Source organism: Vipera ursinii (genome assembly GCF_947247035.1).
Source record: "Vipera ursinii genome assembly, chromosome: 3".
NCBI lineage: Eukaryota > Metazoa > Chordata > Lepidosauria > Squamata > Viperidae > Vipera > Vipera ursinii.
Genome location: NC_139516.1, coordinates 28,802,592 through 28,811,935, shown reverse-complemented (window position 1 = coordinate 28,811,935; position 9,344 = coordinate 28,802,592).

Below are 9,344 nucleotides of genomic sequence, written 5' to 3'. Positions count from 1 at the left end.
TTTATATGCATTATATTGCAGCCAAGATATTATTTAATATGCCATGAAGAGTAGTTTTTGGTAATAGTGTTTATCAAAGTATAAAGGGATACCGTAGTTTCCAGCGTATAAGATGACTTTTTAACCCATGAAAATCTTCTCAAAAGTCAGGGGTCGTCTTATACGCCGGGTGCTGAAACTTTAGGGACAGGGCTGGCTGGAAAACCTGGAGCGGATCTTCCATTTAGTCTGCGCAGGGAAAGCGGGACCAATTGGAGTAGAAGCTGCAGTCTGTGATTTTTTACAGGCTGGGGTCTGGGCGTCTTTCCTTCTAAAGTTGAAGAGCAGCTGTAGGCAGGTGGGGAATGCAAGAGCAACTTGAAAGGCAGGTGGGGAATGCCAGCCAGCTCTAAGGACACAATTGACTCAGGAACTGGGCGGGCTGGCTGGAAAACCTGGAGCGGATCTTCCATTTGGCCTTTTTTTTAAAAAAAATCCCATTTATATCCGTCCTTCTCCGAAGACTCAGGGCGGCTTACAATTTAAAGCACAAATCAATGTGCTTACCAATAGCCTTCATTCTATGTATATGCCTGCTTATTAGAGCTTTCACCCACCCACACAAGCAGCATTATTACAAAGTCAGCTTATTGCTCCCAACAATCTGAGTCCTCATTTTACCTACCTCCGAAGGATGGAAGGCTGACTCAACCTTGAGCCTGGTGGGATGAGAACCTGCACTAATTGCAGGCAGCTGGTGTTACTTAAGGCTCTGCGCAGGGAAAGCTTTAGAGTGAATTAGGAAAAGTGAAAAAGTGAATTAGGAAAATAGGAAACGGTTGCTGGAATTGGGTATATGTAGTTTAATGAAGAGAAGGGTGAGGGGTGACATGATAGCAGTGATCCAATATCTCAGGGGCTGCCACAAAGAAGAGGGAGCCAAGCTATTCTCCAAAGCACCTGAAAGCAGGACAAGAAGTAATGGATGGAAACTAGTCAAGGAGAGAAGCAACCTAGAACTAAGGAGAAACTTCCTGACAGTTAGAACAATTAACCAGTGGAACAACCTGCCTCCAGAAGTGGTGAATGCTCCAACACTGGAAGTTTTTAAGAAGAGACTGGACAGCCATTTGTCTGAAATGGTATAGGGTTTCCTGCCTTAGCAGGGGGTTGGACTAGATGACCTCCAAGGTCCCTTCCAAATTATTATTATTATTATTATTATTATTATTATTATTATTATTATTATTATTATTATTATTATTATTAATCCACTTGCACTGTTTTATGTTTACATGTTTGATGACAAACAGCCTTATGTTTATAAGTGACAGTTTTCCTACTAAGTACCTGCATGTCATAAGCATTTGAATTAAAATTACCACATTAAAATCAAATCTGATGTTTTTAAATTTTTATTTGGTGTGCGTTGGAAGAGGGGTAGTCTTATACGGCGAGTATAGCCCAAACCCTATAATTTAACAGGAAATGTAGGGGGTCGTCTTATACGCCCAGTCATCTTATACGTCGGAAAATACGGTAATCCCCTTCCCTGAAAAAAAGTTTGCAAACTAAAATTTAAAATACAGGAGACAGTATATATCATATTTACTTGAAAGGAAGATTATCTTAAATTTAAGGTAACATTCATCATAAAAAGGAATAGGGAATAAAAATAACAAGCACAAAAATCCTGTGCAGTCCCCAAATCCTTTCTCTTTTCAGTATTGTTGCCAGTTTGTTTCCCACCAAAATTCCAACACACACACACACACACACACACACACACCAAAAGGTACCCTCAAAAAGAAAGAACCGTCCCACCAAAATAAATAAAACATAAAAACTGTTGTGATAAGATACTGTCTTTATAAAGTTAATCTCCACCCACATACAATGTTATACTTATAATCTCTCTTATACACACAACCTATTCCCATCTTCATGAAGAAACAGCAAAAGAAGGAAATAAAACAAGATGTAGCTAGAAAGAGTGAGTGGCTTAGCTGTATTGGGAAGAAAAATATAAAGAACAAAACTTGATAAATGAACTGAGAAGAAGAGCATATTCAAATATTCCAAAAAGGATTATATTCAACAGGCAAGCAACACCTGAGGCATACATTTTAGCTTTGACATCCATCCCTTTGCAACCCCACATCCTCCTTATCCCAATTCACAGGTAATTATGTGGGGAAAAACCCATAATCTTCCCCTCAGGTAAATTGGATATTTCAGTTACACCAAGGTTTCCAATGTCATAGAAGAACTGCTATAGTAGCCATTTGAAACTGATATGCCTTTGCTTTGGATTGATATAAGCCAGGCATGTCAAATTCTTGGTCTGCAGGCCGGATGCATCATGCTGAAACCGCGCCAATCCCATTGCTGTGTGATATGTCGTGCAATGTTACATGATGTCACGAGTTTGACATGCCTGATATAAGCTAACTAGAAAAGTCAACAGGTTAGAACCAGTCCTTTTCTCTTCTCCAGTCTTTCAAATGATTGGCCTGATTATAATATCCCAGTCAGGGTTGGTATAACCATGGATGGAATAGGGAAAATAGGGAAAAACTTGCCTGCAGTCACTTCTGTGCCTCTTTAGCTATTATCACTGTGTGGGTGATGGTGATAATGAAAAGAGCCTTGGTGGAGCAGTGGGCTAATGCCTCCTTGAGTAACACCAGCTGCCTGCAATTAGTGCAGGTTCTCATCCCACCAGGCTCAAGGTTGAGTCAGCCTTCCATCCTTCCGAGGTAGGTAAAATGAGGACCCAGATTGTTGGGGGCAATAAGCTGACTTTGTAATAATGCCGCTTGGGGGGGGGGCAAAATCCCTAATAAGCAGGCATATACATAGGCTATTGCTAAGCACATTGATTTGTGCTTAGATTGTAAGCCACCCTGAGTCTTCGGAGAAGGGCGGGATATAAATGGGATTAAAATAAATAAAATAAATAAAAATAAATTCCATGAACAATCGGGGTCAGCACATTAAGTGAACAACTAAATCTGGTCAGTAGCCATAGTAGAAGGGCTAGGTTTGGAGATAAATTTCTCCCAGATAAACATTCTGAACAGATCATAAAAGGAGAGGGGTATGGTTAACTCCTCATGCTGGTGGAATAGAGAAAATGTTAATTTCACTAGATATTACACTTTTTTTAAAATCCCATTTATATCCCGCCCTTCTCCGAAGACTCAGGGTGGCTTACAATTTAAAGCACAAATCAATGTGCTTTAGCAATAGCCTTCATTCTATGTATATGCCTGCTTATTAGGGCTTTCGCCCCCCCCAGCAGCATTATTACAAAGTCAGCTTATTGCCCCCAACAATCTGGGTCCTCATTCTACCTACCTTGGAAGGATGGAAGGCTGAGTCAACCTTGAGCCTGGTGGGATGCGAACCTGCACTAATTGCAGGTAGCTGGTGTTACTTAAGGAGGCATTAGCCCACTGCTCCACCAAGGCTCTTTTCATTATCACCATCACCCACACAGTGATAATGGCTAAAGAGGCACAGAAGTGACTGCAGGCAGGTTTTTCCCTATTCCATCCATAGTTATACCAACCCTGACTGGGATATTATTTTTAATTGAATAGATGGACAAAAATGCCAAATCAAATCTAAACATCCAGCTGAAAGTGCAACCAGCCATAATAATTTCATTGTATCACCGAAAACTCCAGTTAGTAACAACTTTCCAAACAATTTTGCAATGGTCAAGACTGATGGATCTCATCTGCCGAAGGACTCCCAATCATGTGGGGCTCATGCCTTGGATAGCAGTTGACAACCATGTCATACAAAAACATATTTTCCTAAGTGATAGAAAGGACACTGTTACACATTCCTCTCTTTGAAGAAAATGTAGAGTAATCTAGGAAATCACCTATAAACATATTTTTCAGTTGCCACAACTCAACTTCCAGTCAATTCAACCTGGATGACTGAGAATCTTCATCAACATACCATCCTATAAACATTTAGTTGAATACATCATGCAAAGTCACAACAGGAAGAGCCACTAATATTGATAGAATACTTCCTGTCATGGGAATTTTGTCTTGGGTTCAGCATATGCTAAGATGCCACAATGAAATGATCCATCTGTTCAAAACTAAAATGCAGTTTCTCCATTCCAACATCAACTAACTCATACAAGCTCCATTTTACTCCAGGAGCTTCTTCCCCAAACTTGTATACTTTTTACACTAGGTAGTTTATAAGCTAGATCAGTGTTTCTTGATCTTGGTAACTTTAAGATGTGTGGACTTCAACTCCCAGAATGCTGGCTGGGGGAATTCTGGTTACTGAAGTCCATACATCTTAAAATTATGGAATTAAAAAAAAACACTGAGTAGACCGCCATAAGCAGCAGTTATCATTAGTATTCAGTGGTCAGCAAGAATCCTAGTCTTCACAACTCAGAAATAATACTGTATGAAGTTTCCCTAAGTGATTGCAGAATATAACTACAAGACTATTTACATGTTCATAATGTTTTTTTCTACAATGCTCAATAACTAGTTAACCTGCACCTGGCATTTTCTGATTCAGTTGCTACATTGTATCATCTGCTATTTCTCCAAGAATACACAGCTCTCACAGTACTGCAAACAGAGGAAGCATTTAAGTATTGTAGTTCTGTGAAACACTAGAAAACAGCACAAAACAGAGTTTCATTAGTTTCTGAGAAAAAAAGCAAAGCACTCCAACAAAATCAAGGTCTAATTCTCCTAAAAAGACATATACAGGTATATGTATACAAGTATACAGGTAAGAGACACTATTCAGACACCCCTGAAAATCCTTAGAAATTCCTCTCATTTGCAAGTCTAAGAAATAAAAGCTTTTGTTTAAAAGGGTAACTATAAATAGTTCTAAACTTTTCCTGCCCGGGAAAAGAAAAAAAAACTGACTTCTTATGCAGATTTTATACTTCTATTTCATACAACCTAATTATTAAAATTTTGGAAGACCTGCTGTTATGATCAAAACTAGAACTTACCTAAGTTCTAATAAAACGATAAAGCTGTTTTTTTGGAAGCATTAATGAATTACAAAGAAGGTTGTTTATCTTCAACAACCATTTCTTAAAAGTGCAAGAAACAACAACTAATGATTCCTCTTATAAGCTAATTCATACATTGTGGCACCTTTCTTAATTTTCTAATTAAGCTTGTTTGGAAGACTGGAAAGTTCTGACCACCTGAAGATGTTTAGAAAGAAAATCCTATTACCACACACTCTCATAGATGTGTCTCACATGTAAATTGTATCGGCATAACCCACCGCCTGCTTCCTCCTCCTTCCCCACATTATGTGCCCTTATGTTTTATTGTTAACTCTTTGCAATTTTCTCCATGATGGTCTGTCTGTGTCTAACTTGATCTTTCAATGGTGCACCCATCCCATTGTCTCATCACTTTGCCCGAATTTAAGACCTACGGTACATTAGTTTAGTCACTTCATGCACCTGAAGAAGTGAGTTACAGCTCATTAAAGCTTGGGTCTTTTAATAAAAAGTTGGAATAGGTTTGACCAGACATTTTTGACTACTATAGAGCAACATAGTTTTCCTATTACATTACTATAAGATACTTATCAGAAAATCACTCTGTTGATGTCTACAGATTTTATTGAGAAGTGCAAAATCGAAATGACAATCTGACTTCCTTCCACTCTTTTCTCATTGCCTGAAATACTAATCTAACCCCATCTTTAGCTACTGAAATTATTTCTCATTACTAATAATAGATACCAAAGGAATGTTATTTTAAAAAAGGACATCTCTGCCACCCAGTGGCTATAAATACAAATGCCTTATTCTGGAGAAAAAGATTAAATTCCTAAAGCAAGTATTATATTCTTTCATACTTTTGTAGGAGACCAATTTCCTATGTCATTTGCTGGATATATTGATTGCTGAAATATATATATAGTTTGTATCCAGTACTAAAATATATTTTTTTCAATTGAAGCCCATAATCAATGGAAAATTTCTGCTCTAACAACTTTCCAAGTACGAAGAGATGTTTTTAAATTACAAAACACTGCAGGAATTAGGAATTACATTTACATGGTATAGTGTCAGAAGACTTTCCCAGTTCGTTTCCAGCTGGGAAAAGCCGGATGATGAAGAAATTTGAGGACAGCAGCTACCACAAAGCACGTCTTTATTACAGGAAAGCAGTAAAGTGACAGAGAAGTGACTTGAGCGTTCATTCTTGCCTTGCAAGGTGGTCTCCCAGGCCTGAGTTGTGGTTTTTATATGCTTTTTCTACCCTAGGGCTGTGGGTTTGCTGGTTCCTTCTTTTGTGTTTTAATGGGTGTCTGATGTTCCCTTTCTTGTCTTAAGTGATATTTCTTTGTCCAGTTTCTATTTTGGGAGTTAATCCCATCAGGGGCAGGGCAAGCAGTTCTTGGTGGCTATCTGAGTTTCACAATTGCGGGTGCTTGCCTCTAGCCAAGTGGAACTTTTAAGTTGCAACATTTTGAATTTGAATTTGAATTTATTAAATTTATATGCCGCCCTTCTCCCTAAGGACTCAGGGCGGCTCACAACAATAAAGGTGTTATGAGGTGTTAAGAAGTTCAGCAAAAGGCTTTTACAGGAAAAAAGTGTGTCTGTATGTTTTCCTGATGAAAATATGAGAGTTTTGTCAGGGTAAATCTTCCAACAATAGTGAAAAAGAATATTGATCTTACTGCTTTAAAAAAGAAAATGCTTTTTATTGATATATCATTCTGTATTCAAAAGGTTTTAAGTTTATCCTCTTGCAACAAATAATGTATTTTTAATTGTGGTATCATGACCTTAAGGTAATATTGACTGGATTCACATTGTGGTAATTTTTAAAAATAAAGTCTGGTTGAAAACCTCAGTTGGCTTAGTCTGTATAGTAGTTAAGACTTAAGCTTATAGTTAGGTCCTTATACTAGACTAAAAACAAACAAACCACACTGGATCTTAAGTAGAATTACCTATTCAGGAACTTTATTTTTTAAATGTAGAAATCCAAATTACATGACTTAATTCTGAAAAGTCAGAAAAGTTGCAACATGCATTCTTGGAAAACCTTTTAATAGTCTAGAAAGTGAAGAGAACTTATTTTTTATATGAGGAAGATAAGAGATACTGAAAGGTGAACTACATTAACATGTAGAACGCAATGCAAATTTCAGTCAAGGTCAGTACAGCTGTTGCTTATTCAGACTTTTAAAAACTGATACAGTGGCTTAAGAGCTATTGGGGAACTGCTGTGGGTCATTTCCATGTCAAGCATCCCCCTTCCACCCTCCAGCTAGATTACAATGTGGGGAAGCAGTTCTCAGTTATCTGAAACCTCTAAAGTAGCACTGCCTGAAGCCAACTGATTTTTCACAGGAGTTCTAGAGACCACCAATCATTTACAAACGATATACATCTTTGGCTCAACATAGGAGTTTTGGTACTAATTTTAATGCAGAAGCATGCAACCCCGATGTACAAATAGAACAGCAAAAATGCCATGTTTCTTGATTTTTTAAAAAAAAAAAAACCCTTCCTCAGCTAAGCATCCACCACATGTGTTTAATTTTAACTCCCTGAATTGATTTAATTCTTTGTGGAAGAGATCACTTAAGTATTAAATCCAACCATCTGATCTGTACAGGAAGCCAAATTAAAGCATCTGTGATAGAAAAACCTCCTTTTTCTGCTTAAAAACACCACGAGGAAGGAAGTTCACCATCTTTTTGAGATATTGGTTCCTCTGTCAGATTATTCTTGTTGTGTAGACATTTTTCTTAACATTCAGGTGAAATCTGGCTTTTCATTTAAGAGCAGCACTCTGTATCTGCAATCTGGGATAATAGAAAGACTCGAGCCTTTCGAGTGATATAGAAACCTAGCAGATCTTCTTTACAAATACTACTGTATCATCAAACCAGGTATCCCCAATCATCTATCTGTGAATTTGACTTATGTTCCCTATGTGAAGATTTTTCCACTCCTCTGTGTTAAATGTGTGTTTTATTATTTGTGTTTTATTATTTTTAGCCCAATTTTAACCTATTTTATTCTATAAGGTATAAAACTGTCACTGCCAATTTTTCATCGTGAACAGGATTACTGCATCACTTTAATTGCTTGTGAAAGTCAATTACGGTTGCCAAATGGGAATAAAATAAAAGCAAAAGAAACAGAAGTATTTTTTTCTAGCAACTTAAAGGACTGCAGAAGGTTAGTTTCTAATAACAACAAAAAAATCAGTGTTGCAGGCGAAACCATCAAAATGAATCTGAATAGATTTACAATTTGCATTTCCTGTTCAGCTGCAAAGTTGAAAGTACACCAGCCAATCCTTAAAGTATCTTGAAACAGCAAGGCCATTTCTATTTTTCCTTTTATATTGATCTTATGCTTCAAACTCGGGAGCCCATGGTGCTCTCTGAGCTGCTATAAGCAGGGAGGCAACTAGGGAGGGCAAGTGATACTACATGGATAAGATGCCATTGGGTAAATGATATAAATCATGTTATTTATTTATTTATTTATTTATTTTAATTCCATTTATATCCCGCCCTTCTCCGAAGACTCAGGGCGGCTTACAAGCTTAGCAGTAGCCTTCATTCTATGTATATGCCTGCTTATTAGGGCTTTCACACACCCCCAAGCGGCATTTTTACAAAGTCAGCTTAATTGCCCCCAACAATCTGGGTCCTCAAATGACATAATTTGTATTATTTGGGAAATGGGATGTCATCATTTCTTCTATCAGGTGATTGTGAACCCTGTGCCTGGTTTCACACAACACATTAAACTAATATGTGGTTTTGGGTTTTGGCTTAGCATGTTGCAGAACCATAGGCACTGTGTTATTCATTGTGTTGCATGAAACCCCTCTCCCCCCAAAAGACACCCATTTTTAAAAGCAACAGATACAGAATCATATAGTAAATGGAACTCTTTATCCATCTAGGTATATGTTAAAGCTCCCGTCAACACCCCACCCAGCACAAGATGAGTGGAGGCAGCAGTTGGTAGTCTTCCATTTTTTAAATATGGCTTAGGACAGTGTTTACCTATTATTTAGCATTAATAAGCGCTACATACTTCTTTTTGGAAGACTAGCTATTGCTGTACTAAAATAACAGTCACAAGTACCCTTTTATGAATATTGCTTGATGAAATGTTCCAGAATACTCAAAAGTTTGCAGTTATCAGGTAACTGAAGGTTCAGGTAGTCAGTGATGGGATTCAGCCAGTTCACACCAGTTTGGCAGAACCGGTAGCTAATTTTTTGTTGCCCCGGCCCAGAATGGACTTCAGGAAGTGTCATTCACACAGAAAACCGGTTGTTCACATATTTGAATCC